The sequence below is a fragment of the Pseudorca crassidens genome, chromosome 17 (assembly GCF_039906515.1).
Source record: "Pseudorca crassidens isolate mPseCra1 chromosome 17, mPseCra1.hap1, whole genome shotgun sequence".
In the NCBI taxonomy this organism is placed as follows: Eukaryota; Metazoa; Chordata; class Mammalia; order Artiodactyla; family Delphinidae; genus Pseudorca; species Pseudorca crassidens.
This window is the reverse complement of record NC_090312.1, coordinates 34,665,589-34,683,973: the sequence shown is the minus strand read 5'-3', so window position 1 is coordinate 34,683,973 and position 18,385 is coordinate 34,665,589. Positions and strand designations below refer to the sequence as shown.

The 18,385-nt window shown below is 46.5% G+C and overlaps 2 long non-coding RNA genes across 2 annotated transcripts; one reads left to right on the top strand and one right to left on the bottom strand.

Moving 5' to 3' along the window:
- The first annotated feature begins 2,559 nt into the window (after nt 1-2,559).
- LOC137210002 (uncharacterized) lies at nt 2,560-13,600 on the top strand. Its single transcript, XR_010936227.1, has 2 exons — nt 2,560-8,847; nt 13,193-13,600. It is a non-coding gene; the product is annotated as an uncharacterized lncRNA (long non-coding RNA).
- LOC137210003 (uncharacterized) lies at nt 12,684-18,244 on the bottom strand. Its single transcript, XR_010936228.1, has 3 exons — nt 18,147-18,244; nt 16,912-17,030; nt 12,684-13,078 (listed from the first exon to the last, which is right to left on the bottom strand). It is a non-coding gene; the product is annotated as an uncharacterized lncRNA (long non-coding RNA).
- Nucleotides 18,245-18,385: the final 141 nt, after the last annotated feature.

Here is an 18,385-nt window from a genome sequence, read left to right as displayed (position 1 = left end):
CATGGCTTAGTTGCTCCGCAGCACGTGGGATCTTCCCAGATAAGGGCTCGAACCCGTGTCCCCTGCATTGGCAGGCGGATACTTAACCACTGCGCCACCAGGGAAGCCTGCTACATCTATTTTGAAGCAAATTCCCCCATTAAAAACCCACCAGGATCATGTGACTGGCAATTCTACTCCAAGGTACAATCCCCAGAGCACTGAAAACACACATCCTCACAAAAACCTGTACACGAAGGTCCATAGCAGCATTATTTATAACAGCCAGAAAGTGGACACAACCCAAGTGTCCCTCAGTATGTCTGTATGGCTCATTTTCACATTCATGACGGGGGAAAGTTGTCCTTTTGCTTCAAGCTGTTACGGCCTTTTGCTGGGAGACAAGAAGCTATGATCACCGCTCATTAATTTATTAGATAAATATATCATATAGATTGTTGCTACTCTCACTTCTCTCTTGCCCTCTGCCTCTTAAGTCAGTTAAGGTATTCATTTGGCTCAGCTGTTATCGAATTCCTGACATTCTTTCAGGAGCAGTACTGTAACTTTGGAGAGGTGTGACCGTTGGGATATATGAATTGATTGCTTGAGAAGTGCTAGTGTTAGTTCTGGAATGGCGCCTGTCTAATTAGGTACTCAAGTTGAAAGGAAGTGTCAAGTTTTCCACAAAGCTTTACAGATTTTAATGGGCTGCTTGCCCCTTGTGTCAGAATTTCTTTTCTGAAATAAATGATTTGGAAAGGTCTTATCTTTACACTCAGGCACACAGCTTCAGTTCCTCCTGTCTGGGAAAGTTAACTCTCCTGTTCAGTCAGTCTCCCACAACTCCTCAAATCCCACATTGAAATTGTAAGGCCACAGTAACGTTTATTAGACTTCTCCTTTTTTCCTTTTTTTTTTTCCTTCTTTGATGCCTTTGCTTGTCTTTCATGCCTTATTTTGTTTGGTCACAATCTTTTAACATTCTGGATCCCTTTTGACTGTTTCACCTTGGTGATTCTTATGTTTTTTTTTTTTAGGCGTTAATTATTATTTTTATTTGCTGTGTTGGGTCTTCGTTTCTGTGCGAGGGCTTTCTCTAGTTGCGGCAAGCGGGGGCCACCCTTCATTGCAGTGCGCGGGCCTCTCACTATCACGGCCTCTCTTGTTGCAGAGCACAGGCTCCAGACGCGCAGGCTCAGTAGCTGTGGCTCACAGGCCTAGTTGCTCCGTGGCATGTGGGATCCTCCCAGACCAGGGCTCGAAACCGTGTCCCTTGCATTAGCAGGCAGATTCTCAACCACTGCGCCACTAGGGAAGCCCGATTCTTCTGTTTTTTATTTTGTCTTCCTTTTTTCTCCATTTCAGTACCCCTTTCCAATGAACCTGCTTTATTCTTCTGTAAGGACTGCAGTTTGCAAGTTGAAAGGCTTACTTGCCTGAAACTTCAGCCATTTCAGATCCTCTCTGAAGCTGAGGCGGATGAATGGTAAAATCATGCAGTGAGGCAGTGGAGTAGTTGGGATTCTCCAGAGAAACAGAACCAACAGGATACTCACATAGATACTCCGTGAAGAGATTTATTATAATGAATTGGCTCACACAATTATGGAGGCTGGAAAGTCCCAGATCTCCAGAGCTGATGTCCTAGTTTGAGTACTGAGGCCATAAGCTGCTGTAGAGTGAGGAAGAGCTGATGTCCCAGCTCAAAGGCCGTGAGGCAGGAGAATTCTCTCTTACTTGTAGGAGGTGAGCCTTTTGTGTTATTCAGGCCTTCAGCTGATTGGATGAGGCCCATCCACATTAGGGAGAGCAGTCTGCTTTATTCAGGTCCACCCGTTTAAGTATTAATCTCACCCAAATACACCCTCAGAGAAACACTCAGAATAATGTTTGACCAACTATCTGGGCACCCAGTGGTCCAGTCAAGATGATACATAAAATTAATCCATTATAAGCAGCTCTTCCTTTCTCAGTAACCACACAGTCCTGGGCTTAGGGTTATTTGTTGTTTGATATGTACAGAAGTTGAACCAAAATAAGGACTAGAATCTCAGTCCAGAGCTGGAACATTATTTTTAAGTTTTACAACCACTCTGGTTTTACAACCTGGTTATGTGCCCTTTCCCATGTTTTGTACATGCTCTTTTTACTGGTCTCTGTCTCCCATTCCTCACAGGAATTGTTCCAAATCTTCCTATTTTTCTTTTTTTTTTTGCGGTACATGGGCCTCTCACTGTTGTGGCCTCTCCCGTTGCGGAGCACAGGCTCCGGACGCGCAGGCTCAGTGGCCATGGCTCACGGGCCCAGCTGCTCCGCGGCATGTGGGATCTTCCCAGACCGGGGCACGAACCCGTGTGCCCTGCATCGGCGGGCGGACTCTCAACCACTGCGCCACCAGGGAAGCCCCAAATCTTCCTATTTTTCAAGGCCCCTTCCCAACTCCTGCCCCTTTGATCTCTGCTTAAGATCTGGTCTCTTCTTTCACAGATGGGAGATACTGAGACTCAGAGGTCAGTTGCTTTGCCTAAGGCCACACAGCCACTGAGCCGTCAAACTGGGTTTACAGTAAGCCCTACATACAAACGAGTTCCGGTCCAAGAGCATGTTCGTAAGTCCAGTTTGTTCATAAGTCCAACAAAGTTAGCCTAGGTACCCAACTAACACAATCGGCTGTATAGTACTGTACTGCAATAGGTTTTTAATACTTTTCACACAAATGATACTTAAAAAACAAACACAAAAAATAGAGAAAACATTTTTACTCTTACAGAACAATACCTTGAAAAGTACCAGCTACATCACCGTTGCTTTTACACTTGCTTCTGGACATCCTGGGCTTGAAATAGGTACTGTGCTACTGTATTCTCTACAGTACTGTACAATAAAGTACACAAAAGCACAACCACTTGTAGAGGATGCACACACGTGACAGTGTACGTCAGACACATGAACTAACTTTCGTGACTGGACATGTGAACACATGTTCGCATCTTTGAAAGTCGCAGCTTGAAGTTTCGTATGTGGGGGACTTAACTGTAATTTGAAGTGATTGGACTTGTTAGTCCTAAGAGCGTGCTGGGTGCGAGGCATCATGCCAAGCGCTAAACACCGTCGCTTTTCCAACACCTCTGGACTTCTCTCTGCCTTTGTCCTTCCCATTTCTGGAAAGGTATGTCCTGTTCCAACCAGTATTTCCCTGCTCCCGCTACATGTAACACTCTGCTTGATCTTACTGTCCAGTCACAGGCATCTGGCACTTTGCTCCTGTAATGTTCATTTCTTTGTTTATTTTTCCCCTTGGTATTATATAAGCATAATTCTGTTCTTTCATCCTAAAAACTCTCCCTTGACTCTGTGTCCCTCTACAGCTACTACTGATCTCTCCTTTTCCTTTTACTGCCCCTATTTTTTTTTAAATTGCAGATAAACCCTCAGTTTTCCCATCCATGAAAAAACTATTCCTGGCAAAGTCATTGAGAGCATCCTGTTTCATCAGATGTAGTTTTTGCTCTGCTTGACTCCATTGCATTTGTCACCATTGACCACTTCTTCCTCCAGAAACTATCATTTCTTCTCTTTTCTTGCACTGCTTTCCTCCATTTTCTGCCCAACCCTTCCTTCAACGGTTCTCACACTTGGTTGTGCATCAGAATCACCCAGAGGGCTTGTTAGACCACAAGTTGTTGGCCTCACCCCAGCCATAAAAAGAATGCAGTGTTGCCATTTGTGATAAGGTGGATGGACCTAACTGAAATAAGTCAGACAGAGAAAGATAAATACTGTATGATTTCACTTACATGTGGAATCTAAAAAACAGAACGAATCAAAAAACATAACAAGGGCTTCCCTGGTGGCGTAGTGGTTGAGAGTCCGCCTGCCGATGCAGGGGACCACGGGTTTGTGCCCCGGTCCAGGAAGATCCCACATGCCGCGGAGCGGCTGGGCCCGTGAGCCATGGCCGCTGAGCCTGCGCGTCCGGAGCCTGTGCTTCGCAACGGGAGAGGCCACAACAGTGAGAGGCCTGCGTACCGCAAAAAATAAATAAATAAATAAATATAACAAAATGTGAACAGAGTCATAGATACAGAAAACAGGTGGTTGCCAGAGGGGAGGAGGGAGGGGGGAGGAGAAATAGATGAGGGAGATTAAGAGGTATAAACTACCAGTTGCAAAATAAAAACATTCAATTTTGGATTCACTCATGGTATTTTGCTAGTGATCATTCTGATAGCAGGGCCTGAAGTGGCTAAGGGCCTTCCATGTTCTAGTGTGATCTGGGCTGGGGAGGCCTTTGTGTCCTGACTTGGAGGGGTAGCAAGGAGTTGAATCCTGAGCAAGTACTCCCATTAGCCTCCAGGTACAAATGTGGAACATTTCCCTCCTCCAATTCCATCACCTTGACAAGTGTCTAGGGACCTCCTCTCCTTGAAGAGGCATTATGCCTGTCCTGGGACATGAAAGTGTAAGTGAGAAAAGGACCAAGTCTTGGACACAGACAGGTGCCCCCTGTCTAATGGTGGGGTGGAGGATGGCTAGTGGATGACAGACAACCTGATATCAGGGAGGTTGTTGCTTACATTGTTGGTTGTCTCTCCATAGAGTTGTTCAAATTCCTTTTTCCCTTCATACCCTGTTGGAAGAACTCACCTCCTACAATGGAGACTGAATATGCCAGACATTCCCAGCCTCCACTGCAGCTTGGGGAGGGTAGGTGACCCAGTCCTCATCAATAAAATGTAAAGAGAAGACTGCTGAAAAGTGTCTAGGAAAGATTTTCCTCCCTGCTAAAGAAATATGCACAAGAAGAGCTCTTCTCTCCTATCTCCTCTCATTCTTCTTTGGATGCAGTTATATGAGGATGTAATGCCTGGAGCCATGGCAGCCATATTGCCTCCATGAGTTGACAATCCTAAGAAAAACCCCAATCCTCTGAGATAGCAGAAAAGAGAGCCTGGGTCCTTGATGACATTAAGCTGCCAAACCAACCTTAAGAATTCTTTCTTAAGACTTCTTTCTTAAGACTTCAGGTACTTCCTCGGCAGTCCAGTGGTTAAGACTCTGCACTTCCACTGCAGGGGATGTGGGTTCGATCCCTAGTCAGGGAACTAAGATCCCACATGTCATGCGGCGCAGCCAGAAAAAAAACCACTTCATATAAGATGACTAAGTGTCTTCGTTGTTAAGCTATCTTTAGACAGATATGTTGCTTGCAACCAAAAGGGTGGATGGAGGCTGAGGATGCTGACTTAGCTCCTCAGCCAGAGACCCTTTCATATATAAGGGCCCCTTGTCTCGGGCTCTGCTGACCTCTCCATTTCCCCCCTCATTCCTGTTGTCCTCCTAGTCTCTTCCCCCAATAGCCTGGACAATCTTTTTCTAGTCTGGGGGTATAAATATATGGCCCATACTCATGATTTTTCTGTGCTCTGAATTTTCTCAGGGCCTAGGCTTTTAAGACTAAAAACAGACTCTTTTTTTTTTCTCCTTCCATCGTGGTATTTTTCAATTTACAAAATAGTCTAGATGCTTAAGTGGGGAAACATCCAAGAGGATGTATATGTTGTAGTGGAGGGCAGGGGTGGGGTGGGGGAAGGTGATGGTGATGGTGGAGAGGATGAGGCAGATAGAAGAAGAAGGAAAGAAAACAGTATCATTTACTATTTTAAGCCTTGTATCCATTTTTAAAACTGTAGCCTTTTTAGAGATGCTTGTGGTAAACATAATATTTCGAGAAGGACATGGGTAAAAATCACAAATAACATTTAAAATTTTTTAAGCTTTGCCCCTTTGTGATCTGTGAAAAAGGTAAAGTCATTTTCAAATCCAATAAGTACTCTTCATTTGCTTCATCCATTTAAGAAATATTTTCAGAGCCTACTGTGTGCCAGGATCTAGGTGCTAGGGTTATAGCAGTGTACAAAGCAGAAAGAAATCCCTGCCCTTAAGGACTTTACTTTCTAGAAGGGGAAGACAGACAACCAACAAATCAAGTAAAACAGAGAATGTAAGAAGATGACAAGTGCAATGGAGACAGAGAAAGCTGGAGATGTGGGGGGAAGGGTGTAGTTATAAATGGGATATCAGGGTTCCTGAGAAAGTGAGAGATTTGAACAAGGGAGATGAAGGAGGGAGCCATACAGATACATGGGGTGGGAGCATCCCAGCAGAGGGAACAGCAAGTGCAAATATCCCTGAGGCAGGAGATCGCTGGGCATGGATAAATACAGTTTATGTCAGTGTGGCCGGAATGGAATGAGCAACGGGCAAACTAGGAGGAGACCAGTTCCCAGAGCTAGTGGGGAGCCAGACTGGGGAGGGCCCTGCTTTGGACCAGGGGAGCTTAGAAAAATGCCTTTTCATTGATGCCCTTCCAGAAGCCCGACTGGCTGATGCTGTGTCCAGTAGAATTGATTGTAGGGGGTCCCAACCTACCTCTTGGCTTGTTTGATGCTATCTATGGTAGACAGCGAAGCAGAAGCCTGCTTTTAAAGCTAACTGCCTGCCCGTCAATCACCCGATGTGTATGGATTTCCGGAAAATCTTGAAAATTCAAAAGGCATTGCCACAGATGCTGGGCGATGGAATTTTCTTTGGATTCATTTGAACGGAGCTTCTGGTACATTTCCTCTTCTTCAAAGGCTACAGTAACATTGAATATATGACAGTGAATATTTTTTTGCTGTTGCAAAACACAGGAAACCAAAATTTGCATTTGAAAAAACTTGGTAAAATAATAATATTTAATCAAAACGACATACAGTTATCATCGGTTATTTTAAAAGTGCACCTCTTTGCTTGGCCTCTTCAGTGCCCTCAACCCTCTATGCGTTCATAAGCCCTCTCCACGATCTCCATGAGTTTCCCTTTGGGTAACTTTTCTCTCCACCTTTCACAGGAACAGATTTAGCTCTCAACCTGTTCATCTCTCCCTTCGCATTTTATCTCCGTGGGTCTTTCTCTTGGGCATGTTGGTGTCAGCTGGGGGCTCACTCTGGGGAATCCTGTAGGTTTGACAGCACTGAGAGCAGCTAGAGCTTCATTTCTTCCCCCAGCATCCATTTATTGACCCCTTAAGGAATCTCTCTGAAATTTTGACCTGGTGGGAAATCCTTGAACTGACAGGGCTTCTAAAGGACAGCCTGTTTCTGCCCTCATCATCAACACATCTGCCCTCAAACTGTTTTTGGCAGGTGAACAAGGGATCTTATAATTCCACAATCTCAACGTATTTCTTTTCCACAATCTCTGCACTCACGTATTGGTACTGTGTTCTGGTTAGAAATGCCCACCACCAGCTCCTCATCAACTACGCACTGAACCTTGGTAGTCTTGAGTGGAGTTCTGAGTGTGCTCAGTGGGACAAATATATCATTCATTCATTTCCAGGGTAGACATTTGCTGAGTGGCTACTGTGTGTTGGTCACTGTTAGCTGTAGGAGATACAAAGCAAAAGAAAAAATTCTGACTCTGGAAAAACTCATGGGTTTGTTTGTTTTTTTCCTTTGGCAATGTTGAAAGGACTCAAAATATTATTTACTTTGCAGCTCAGGGGTCCATTTTGGACCTTTCCTTGTGGATAGAGGGTCTTTCATTCTTCTGAGGCCAGAGGACATGGAGGCAGCTGCTTAGGTTAGGGTGCTGACGATGACCTGGGAAACTGAGACTCAGAGAAGGCAAGTGCAACCTCGGGGCCACCTGGTGGTCTGGTGATGGTGCTGGGACGGGCACGAGGCATTGCAGGGGGAAAATACGTGGAGATGCTGCATTTCTGAAGTACAAGATCGGCTGAATTGCTGTCAAGCCAGAACATCTCAGAGCATGTAGGGAGGGGTTCCAAGTCCGCAGATGTTCCAGAAAAGAGAAAGCTCGCTCATTTCCTTCCTCCTTTTACCTGCCATGCTTCCTTACCCCAGGACCTGGAAGGAATTCAGACTCCGCCCATCCTTGGGCCTGAGGAGAAGACTGAGGATTTAATACACGTAATGTGCTTGGAACCACGCCTGGCACAGAGTGCTGTATACGTCTGTCTGTCTGTTGTTATGTTATTATTATAGTTCTCAGATGACCAAACAGATGGACCTGGACTTTTCATTTGAGTAGCCTCTCATCGGCAGTGGGAGTGCTGGTCTGAACTTTGTGCAGATGGCACGTCTCTACTCCAGCCCTTGCCAATGTCACGTGACTGGATCCCTCCACTGCCGATTTTAGACCTCACTTTCTAAAGCACGGGTCCCCAAGCCCCAGACCACAGACCAGTGCTGGTCGGTGGCCTGATAGAAATAGGGCCGCACAGCAGGAGGTGAGCAGTGGGCGATCAAGGAAAGCTTCAACTGTATTTACAGCCGCTCCCCATCAGCGGCATTAGATTCTTTTTTTTCTTAAACATTATTTATTTGGTTGAGCCGGGTCTTAGTTGTGGCAGGCAGGCTCCTTAGTTGCAGCTCGCGGCCTCCTTAGTTGTGGCATGTGAACCCTTAGTTGTGGCATGCATGTGGGATCTAGTTCCCTGACCAGGGATCAAACCCAGGTCCCCTGCATTGGGAGTGTGGAATCTTATCCACTGCGCCACCAGGGAAGTCCTGGCATTTAGATTCTCATAGGTGCGAGAACCCCACTGTGAACTGCACATGCGAGGGATCTAGGTTGCAAACTCCTTATGAGAATCTAATGCCTGATGATCTGAGGTGGAGCTGAAGCAGTGATGCTGGCACTGGGGAGCGGCTGCAAATACAGATTATCATTAGCAGAGAGGTTTGACTGCATAGAGACCGTAATAAATCAATTGCTTGCAGACTCATATCAAAACCCTATCAGTGAGTGGCAAGTACAAACGAGCTCGGGGATCCCGCTGATTCCTGCATTATGGTGAGTTGTATAATTATTTCATTATATATTGAAATGTAATAATAATAGAAATAAAGTGCACAATAAATGTAATGCGCTTGAATCATCCCCAAACCATCCCTCCGCCCGCCCCAGTCCATAGAAAAATTGTCTTCCACGAAACTGGTCCCTGGTGCCAAAAAGGTTGGGGATGGCTGTTCTAAAGGGTAGGAGGTGGAGGGAGGCTCCCAGGCTCCATCCCTTCCTCAGAGCAGGGCAGAGTGGGGACAATGAGGTGTCTGCCACGGGTAGTTCTGGTTGGTATCCATGCAGTGAAGAGCCCCCAAGACACCTCAGGTACAGAAGGGCAGCAAGAGGGGGCTCAGCTCTTTGGGAGGAGATGAGGAGGATGGAGGCTTCTATCTTGGGGGGAAGCTCTAGAGTACTCAAGAAGCATGAAGAAATCCCAACTTACCGCACTCTTGGAGAGCATGCCCTGTTACTATGGAGAGGGCTGGTTTTCTCATGGTCTTAGCAGTGTGGGACGTGTTGTCATGGTTAACCAATCCTCCTGAGCCTTTCCAGGACTCCTAGAAGGTTCCTAGGAGTTTGACTGAGAATTGAATGGGAAAAACCCCCAAAACCAGGTAGTTAGGGCTCCCCTGACAGTAGGGGGCTCCAGTTACCCATAGGACAAACATAAATGTGTGCATTGTAGGAGATTTGTTTTGGTAGCGTTATTGGAAGTAGAGTTTAAGATACATGCTTAAATATCTTTTACAAAGGATATCTTAAAGGGCTGTCATTATAGAAGGTGCTCAGAAAAAGTAAGACCAGGGCCGTTATTCACAGTATCTAGTATCAGATATGTAGCATGAGATAGTTATTGAAAATTTATAGTATCATTATCATCAACACTTATAGAAGGTTTAATAAGTGTCTGTACTAAGTGCTTTACATTCATTATCTCATTTAATCCTCATAACAACCCTGGGATAATAATAACTGTAGGTAACCAGAGACAGAGAGTCATGGTCAACTGCCCAAAGTCACACAGGGCTCTCCCCAGGCTTGCTTTCTTTGAACCACTAGAACTTACTGCTGGGAAATCCTTCTTTTCCTTGTGAATAGTCACAAGTATCCTGGAAACCAGCCAAGCCTTTATAGGAAGGCTCTTGTTCTGGGCTTGGAGGGAGAGAATATTTATCATACCGTGGGGCAGAAAGAAAAACAGGAAATGGTCTCATTTGTTTTCAAATCTGAAACTAAATGTCAAGTGTTCAAATCATTTCAGCGAAGTGGATTTTTGTTTCTTTTCATTTGGCCATTGCAGGTCTGTTTTGTGTGTGTGTGTGTGTGTGTGTGTGTGTTGCGGGGAGGGTCCATGTTTTCAGACCCAAAGTTCCCTTTACCTCTCTTATTGGTTCAGGATCAGACCAGGAGGCAGGGAACCCGGATTCCAGCCCCGGCTGCTCTCTGGCTCCTGGAATCTTCGTTTTCTTGCGTGTGGAAGTAGGGGGATAGCACCACCTCCCTCAGAGCTCAGGTTGGCACGTCAAGTGTGCACAGACATGCAGCATCACCGTCGTCAGGAAGATGCAGAGGGAGAGTTGAGGCACTTGACAGGGAGTAGCTGTGTGCGAGATGCACGCGGCTTCCTTTTGAGGGGGCCTGAATGAGGGAACGGGCATGCTTCTGAGCGTGGAAAGCTCTGCAGAGGTATATTTTTGAGACTGATGCAAAATCCCAGGCAGTGACGTTCTAGTGACTCAGCCCAGTGGGTGGAAGTGATTTTAAATAATGACAGTATCAACCGTCTTCCTCTTCCCGCAGTGTCACACACCATCAAACACAAACTCTCTGGCTCTGCACCCACCGAGTCGGCTAGTCTCTGTGGGTCGGAAATGCGTGGAACTACGCATGTAGGTCACAGTGCAGCCCTCGCAGCCAAGGGGGTAAAACTACACATCTGCCCAGCAGTGTCCTTCCTTCTCTTCCCCACAACCAAGCCCAGATAAACAAGGGGTGATAAAAAGGTCACCTTGCACATTCCCCAGATTTGGACAGTCCTTTCAGAGTGAAGTGGGGTGTAATTTTAGCCGTCACCGTCAGCGAAGAGGCCACTTGAGTTAATTAGAAAGGGAAGCCACCCAATTTCAGTTAAAACCATTTAGAAATTGGTGGCATTTTAGAGAGAAAGCAACTGCCATAATTGGATCAGGCAGCTCACAGATGTCTCTTTTCAGACAGAACAACAGGGGAATCAGCTCAGGAAAGAGGGTGTGCAGGTCATGGCCGGGTTTGGAGCTAGTGAGTTTCTCTGCGACCAGCACAGAGATTGACTCATGGAACCGAAACAGTGCCTGGCCCCTGGGTCCCTGCGACGCGTATGTCCCCCTTGACCCCCGGGGGCCTCCGGAGGTGAGGGGCCGATCAGGGATTTTTCTGGGGCTTCAGAAGGATTGCAGGGACCCTTGGGCTAGCAGTGGGAGGAAAAAGGAGGGTGGTTTCTTAGGAGAAGAGAGCTCATGAATAAAAATGAGTTAGAGATGGAAAAGATGAGATCGGAAGAGAACACTAAGCACAGAGGCTATTGTGTGAGTCGGCTTGCAGGGGTAGGAGCCTTGGGGTGGCTCACCCCAAACCCTGAGGCCCCAGATTGGGAGATGCATGACTAAGGAACATTCACTGTGTACTGTCAGGACAAAAGCAAATGAAAAACAAGAGGTTCCATCTTCCCTGTTGAAAATAAAGGAAGAGATTTCCCTTTCCTCCTTTTTCTTTGAGTACTGACTTCAGAAAACTTGTCATTGTAAGTACTTTCTTCCTTCTTTGAGAGATATATAAATCCTTTTAAAGACTAGATTGGCATTTTGTCCCTTTTATGACCCAGGGATGGCTTCCTCGGGCACCTCTTTGAAATGCAAACACCAAGGGAGATGGCCCCTGTCTTCCAGCTTAGGTGGGAGGCCAGGTGCCCCCCTCCCTCTAAATTGCAAAACAACCTCCTGTCAGGAAGGAGGAGAAGTTTGTTTTTCCTCTGGATAAAGTCAGTTAGCTAACTAACTGGTCACCCCAATTACCACGTAAAGTTAGGATGAACTGAGTATGACCAATGGTGCTGTCAAGTCCTCTGACTTGAGGACCAGTGATGGTTTATCCTGAGAACATGTATGTCATGGGTTGTATCTGTGTGGCTCTCTAAAAGGGTGAGATTTCTGTCTGCCTCTGTAATCCGTGGTGGATTGCCTGTGCCGTGCATCAGCTTCTGGTTTAATGCTTATTCAATAACAAAACGGATTTTGTTCTCCACTACCTTTGTGGAGAGAATTTCTGGGTTGGGAGAAGATTTTGTTTTTAGTTATATTTTCGCAATAGTACCCACCATATATCTGTTCTGTGCCTGGCCTCCTGCATTAAGTCCATATTTGTAAGTACAGTGTACACCACCTTGGCTTTTTATAGCTAAAGTTCTCTCAAAGGATCCAGCATTTTCCAATAGATGATCTTACAGCTCACTGAAGGATCAGATATTCATTTTGTGATGGTTCCTGAGAGTAAGGGACTTGTCCAAGCTCATGCAGCCTGGAGAAAAACAAGGGATTGTTAAATTCCTGGATTCCAGGACTCTCCGTACCTGCTGCCGTATCCCGCATCCTACAGGAGCCCACATTATTTGGATTTTCACTGTATTACACTATTATAATTTCTTTTATAAATCACTTACAATGTTCAGATTTCCCCCAAATTCCTCATCATGGTCTGCTTCATCACATTTGATGAATTTTAGAAAAGCAGTTTGATCCACTTCTAAGTAGGTGTGTGAGAGAAATGAGTGCATATTTCCACAGAATGACTTGTACATTCATGTTCATAGCAGTTTTATTCACGATAGCCAAACCTGGAAAGAACCCAAACACCTGTCAACAGGTGTGTAGATGAGACAATTGTGATCTGTCCATACTGCGGAACACTACTCAGCCATTAGAATAAATAGATGGTTGATACATGCAAAAACCTTAGTGAGTCTCAAAAACATTATACTGAGCTAGAGAAGCCAGACACAAAAGAGTATATACTACGTGATTCCACTTAGATGCAATTCTATAAGAAGCCGACTAATCTATGGTGATAGAAGGCAGCTCCGTGGTTTTCTGGGGTGGAAGTGGCTGAGGCTGCAGATGGGCACGTGGGAACTTTGGGGGATGGTGGAGATGTTCTACGTCTTGATTAGGCTGGAGGTTGCACAGGTGTATCCATTTATCAAAACAACCTGTATACATAAAATGGGTGTAGTTAATTGTATATAATGTATACTTCAGTAAAGTTAATTCAAGAACTAATCCTGTTCTTCTTCACGCACAAAATTTGAAATAAAAAAATGCAGTTTGCTTTCTCATCCCAGGTGACCTGGTTCGTATGAAGATGGGAGCATAGCCCTTCTGCAGAGCCCTCTGAATACGTCACAAGCTCAAACGGGCGTTAAGGGTATCCTGGTCCATCCGCGATCTCTGAGAAGAAGTAAAGGGGCCTGGCTTGTAATAACACGCAGCTGGGAGTGGTGTGTTCCCAGCGTTCTTCTCTGGGGGAAAGCCTGCCCTGTCAGAAGAATAAAGCGCAGCCCACAGCTAGCAGGGCTGGTGAGGAATCATGATGCTTTTATAGGAAGGAAAGGGCTGTGATTCACACGTGTCAGAGTTGATGGGAAAATTAAGGGCTCCCTTCCCCAAGGAGGGGCAATAGAACTCTCTCTTTAAATATTACATTTCTTTAAATAAAAAGAAAAGTCACTTCAGCTCCTCCCCACTGATTCATTTGGGAGAAACACCTGTCAGGTTTTGTATTTGGTTAAGTCAAATCCTTCCTCTGAACAAGGCAGTGCAGGGGGTAGGAAGATCACCTAACTCTTGTTGGTGTTTACTTAATGTAGAGAGAAAACACGCCTCTCTCTCCGTCACGTGAGCCATCGCTCCAGCTAGGCGAAGGCAGGGACGTCGCCCTTCTCTGACCGGGTTACCACCCTCAATTACGGGTCAGGCAGAGGAAGATGGGCAATTGTAATTCAGTGTTTCAAAACAGACATCATGGAGCTGGCAGATTATCAGATTGGGAGCCTAGAGAGATTTTTAGAGGCCTTTGTACATTCATCAGATTTCCATCTGTCCTAAGTGTGGGCTTGCATGAGGGTGTGGGGGAAGCAAGTAACGGAGCAGAGATTTGAGTGATGCATCTACAGACCAAGGAACACCAAGGATTTCTGGCCATCACTGGAGAGGAGGGAGGCACGCGACAGGTTCAGCCTCAGAGCATCAGAACACACCAATCCTGCCAGCACCTAATTTCTGACTTCTAGCCTCCAGAGCCACGAGAATACATTTCGGTTGTTTTAGCATCCAGTTTGTGGTACTTTGCTCCGGTAGCCCTAGGAAGCTAATACAGGAGCCCTAGCAGGAGAAAGAGCTTGGTGTGTCTGGAGGAAGGTCAGAAGGCCGACGTGGCCGGAGGTGATGAGTGAGGAGAGGGCCTCCATAGTCCCCCCCTGCCTGGGCTGTGGGCTGCCCCCAGGTGGCCACTGGGGGATCCTTCCAGCCCCACACGCTGGCCTCTTGCCATGGAAAGAGCATGCAGATTGAGTCACAGGAGCTGGGTTCAGCCTCCCACTCCCTCTGCTTGTAGCTGTGTAACTCACATTTCCACTTTCCTCATCTGTAACACGTGAGGATGTTCATGACGAGCTTGGCCTGTCCGTCTCTTGGGGTGCTAGCAAGGAGCAGCAGAAGTGTTTGAAAGCCTGCTGTGAATCCTGCACCAGGGCGTCAGATGCAACTAACTAGTCCTGCTGGTTCAGAGTTTCAGCAGAGACCCCCCAAAGGAAAAGAAAATAGGATGCTGCATATCTAGGCCTCACTAAGAGATTATGAGATCAGTGTGGAGACCGCTAGCCCATCACCTGCCTGGAGACTAAGTAAGATGAGGCTGGGGGACCCAGCAAGAGACAGGCAGGGAGGAGTTCTCCAGAGTGAGAGCTGTGCAGGAATGGGGGGGGCAGGTGCTTCTCCCCTCACACCCCCCGGTCCCCACAAGAAGCCTAGTGAAACTCAGAGGCTTCAAAACGCCCACGGAGAGCTCGACAGGTACCCTCCAGAGTTGGAGGGACAAAGGGACTGATACTTGAGCCACTGATACAGAGACTGGTTGGAGTGGCCTAGGGTGGCGGGCCGAGGAAAGGGGTGAGTTGCAGTGAGCTACACACAGGACCGCAGGGCTCAGGAGGGAGTTTCCATGGCGGCGGGGGGACCCTCAGAAGAGAGCTGCGCTGAGTTGCCTTGAAAGGGACTCTGCCCCAAAGGACCATCTGCAAGGCAAGGTGACCCCAGCAGAGCGACTCAGGGTGGGGTGGGTGGCAGAAGCCAGGGCTGGGAGCCATTGTACGTGGGCAGCTTGAGGAGCAGCACCTGGGTGCAGTGCGTCCTCACAGCGGGATCTCCGGGGGATCTGCAGAAGCTCCCCATGGGAACGAGTAAGCGTCTGGGCAGGACATACCCAGGCACTGGTTCCAGACACCCGCGCTGATCAAGCACTCTCCTGGCATTCCCTGTCCCCCTTCTCTGCTCCAAGTCTGGAGGGATCAGAAGAGGATTTGAGCAAGGTGAGGAACTGGGGAGAAGTCCTCCATGTTCCTCCTCCTTTATTTTGAGTTTCTTAGCCTGAGTCAGGCCTGAATTGTAAACTGGATGTGGGGTTATTGCTTTGAGGCAGACTGAACTGGACTTTCCAATACTCGAAAAAGGAGACTATTCATTAATAAATAGAATGACTGGAAAACCTATGGGACTTTTCTTGTAATTTATCCAGGGAGAGGGAAGAACAACTTGACAGCAGTTGCTTAAAGAAGCAGTGGTGAGAATCAAGATGATTTTCTATTCATACCATACTGAATTTTCCTCTTAACAAAGAGCTTCTAGTTAGATAAATTAACCTTAGAACCTCCTTTCCTGGGAATAAAAGGATCAACAGAGCCCACTCTCTTTATTGTGTCTAAACACATATTCACATAGGGACATGTTTTAAACAATTATTAAATACGGGGTGCTAGAAACCATTGTTCTCTTTCATTAATTTTATTTAGGTTGAATCTTGAGTTAGCAATAGGAGAGGCCTAGGGTTTCAGATTTCAAAGCCAAGAATTTCAAAGACTGAGGTTGGAAAACCCCGTTCCCAGGAGTTCTGCAGGGGCAAGCCAGCCACCTGGATGCAGGCCCCTGCGGGGGTAGCTTGCCTGAATCTCCTCCTGAGGCCTGGGGGCTAGTGAGAGTAGGGCTTTGGCGGCAGGTTTCTGTGGTCCCCTTCCTCTGTCCTCTGTCTGACAATACCCCAGTCACTCATTTGGCACTTAATATCCTGTCATCCTGTCACGGTTCATTGATTTTTACTGTACGAATACTAACTCTTGGACTAGACCATAAACTCCTTCAAGGTAGGAGTCTTGCTTTGAACATTTTGTGTCCCCATTTTATCATTCTTTCCAAACAACATATGCCAGGTAAGGTGCTGGGGCTGGATATGGAGTTGAGACCTGGACCACCTTCCCAGAGTTCAGTCAGCCAGGGGAGATCGGTAAGTAAACAGAACTCTGGCTGTGTTTGCTCTGGGCTGTGCACTGGTAGTCCAGGGCCATCTCATATCCTCCCTTCTCCACCTTTTCTCTTGGAAACCATCCCATACCTGAGAGGCTGCTTCCTCTCAACTTCAGAGGTGGCACCTGTGGTCCAGGCCACAGGTATTAACAATCCTGAACTAATTTACCCACACACACAGTGAGTGGACACGTGACTGAAGAGGTGGGCCCGCTGAGGGAGCCTGCTTTCCTGCTGAACTTGAACCCAAGAGGTTGAGGTAGAGGCTGCTGCAGTCAGGATGCCTGAGCCTGTACGTTCTCCTCAGGTTCTAGTCTGAGCTGAATTTTCTATCAACCAATAGAAAATACAGAGAAGCGTTATGAGGGAGGGGTGTTACGGGATCACGTATGATTACATGTCACAAATGTGTGTGTGTGTGTGTGTGTGTGTCTGATGGCTTCTAGGAGGAGGTGACACCGAACCAAACCTTGAAGGACCAGCAGGAGTTAACCAGAGCTGTTGCACTTGCATCCTGACATCAGAATAGGTGAAATTCCAGAAGCCTTGAGGGTGTCTGCATTCCATTCCAGTGCTTCCCCCAAACATCTGTGGAGGGAAAATGCTTTCAGGAGATATTACTAGATAGATGTGCAGAGAGAAAACTGTGAACAAAATTCCTGAGAACAACATTGCTCTACTTTCTCCATTGCTGGGTTTTTCTGAGCCTTTAATATGTTAGTGTGCATACAACAGAATGCTTTGCCTGCAGAGCACAAATCATGCTCTCTCTTGAACAGTTTTGGATAGTTTATGAAGTGCACTTCTCCCTGACGTGTGGATAAATCATTCAGCAACACTCACATCCTGCCATCCTGGGCCTAATTGGCTACACTGTCATAAAACCAAATTACATGGTACCCAAGACAACATAAACACACTATTGCAAATAATAGCATGATAGATTATTGTAGACTTGTCAATAGTTCCTGCACATTTCAGCCTTTCTCTGTTTTGTATACAAATGGCTCTCACGCAGCATTATTCTGTAGTTCATTGGAATACAGTATAGATGGCTGGGTTCAGTGCAATGTGTGATGAGGGTGTATGCATATTGGCTTAGTGGAAACCTCCAAAAGATAAAGCCATTTCTATTAATGATGCCATGGGCAGTTGCAGAGACCCTGAATGGACAGGCCGTGGCAGGAACAGGGAGTTGGGGTTTCATCCTCAAGGTAATAGGAAGCCTTTGGAGGCTCTTAGGGGCAATAATCAGGTGTATTTTAGGAAACCCATTCTCAGGGAGACGGGATTTGAAGTGGGGGGTGTTGGTAGAGACAAACTAGTTACTAGCTAAACAAACTAGTTACTAGCTAGACAAACTAGCAAGCTATTTCAATAATGGGGGAGAAGTCATTTAAGGGTTGACTTACGGGAGTGGATTGGTCATGGAGGAATGGAGGGAAGGCATGACAACCTGAGAAATATTTAGGACGTAGAACTGGGGATGGACTTGGCTCTGGAGCAGCTGTGAGGGTGAGAAGCTGGCGTTGGGGCAGGTGGGAAGATGACCCATGACTTCTGGCTTGTTTAACAGAGTGAACAGCTGTGGCCCTACAGTTACCTGACAGCCTAGCCCAGTGGGTGCAATGCAGAATAGAGCTCAGTTTGCATCCTGGCTCTGTCAACTACTTCGTATTATAGTTTGTCCAAGTAAGCTCATACCTTTCAGCCTTGGTTTCTTCACCTGTGAAGTGGGATGATACTATCTTGGCAGTATAAAGTGACTGGCACATGGTCGATGCTTCAGAAGTAGAAGCTACTGCTCCTGAGATAGCGAACACAGAAGGAGGAGCCATTGAAAGAGAAAGACAGTGAGTTTCATTTTAGAAACACTGCACTGGAGGTAACTTGGGCAGCCACGTGTGGGTGTCTGGTAGGATAGTAGATATAAAGGTATGGAA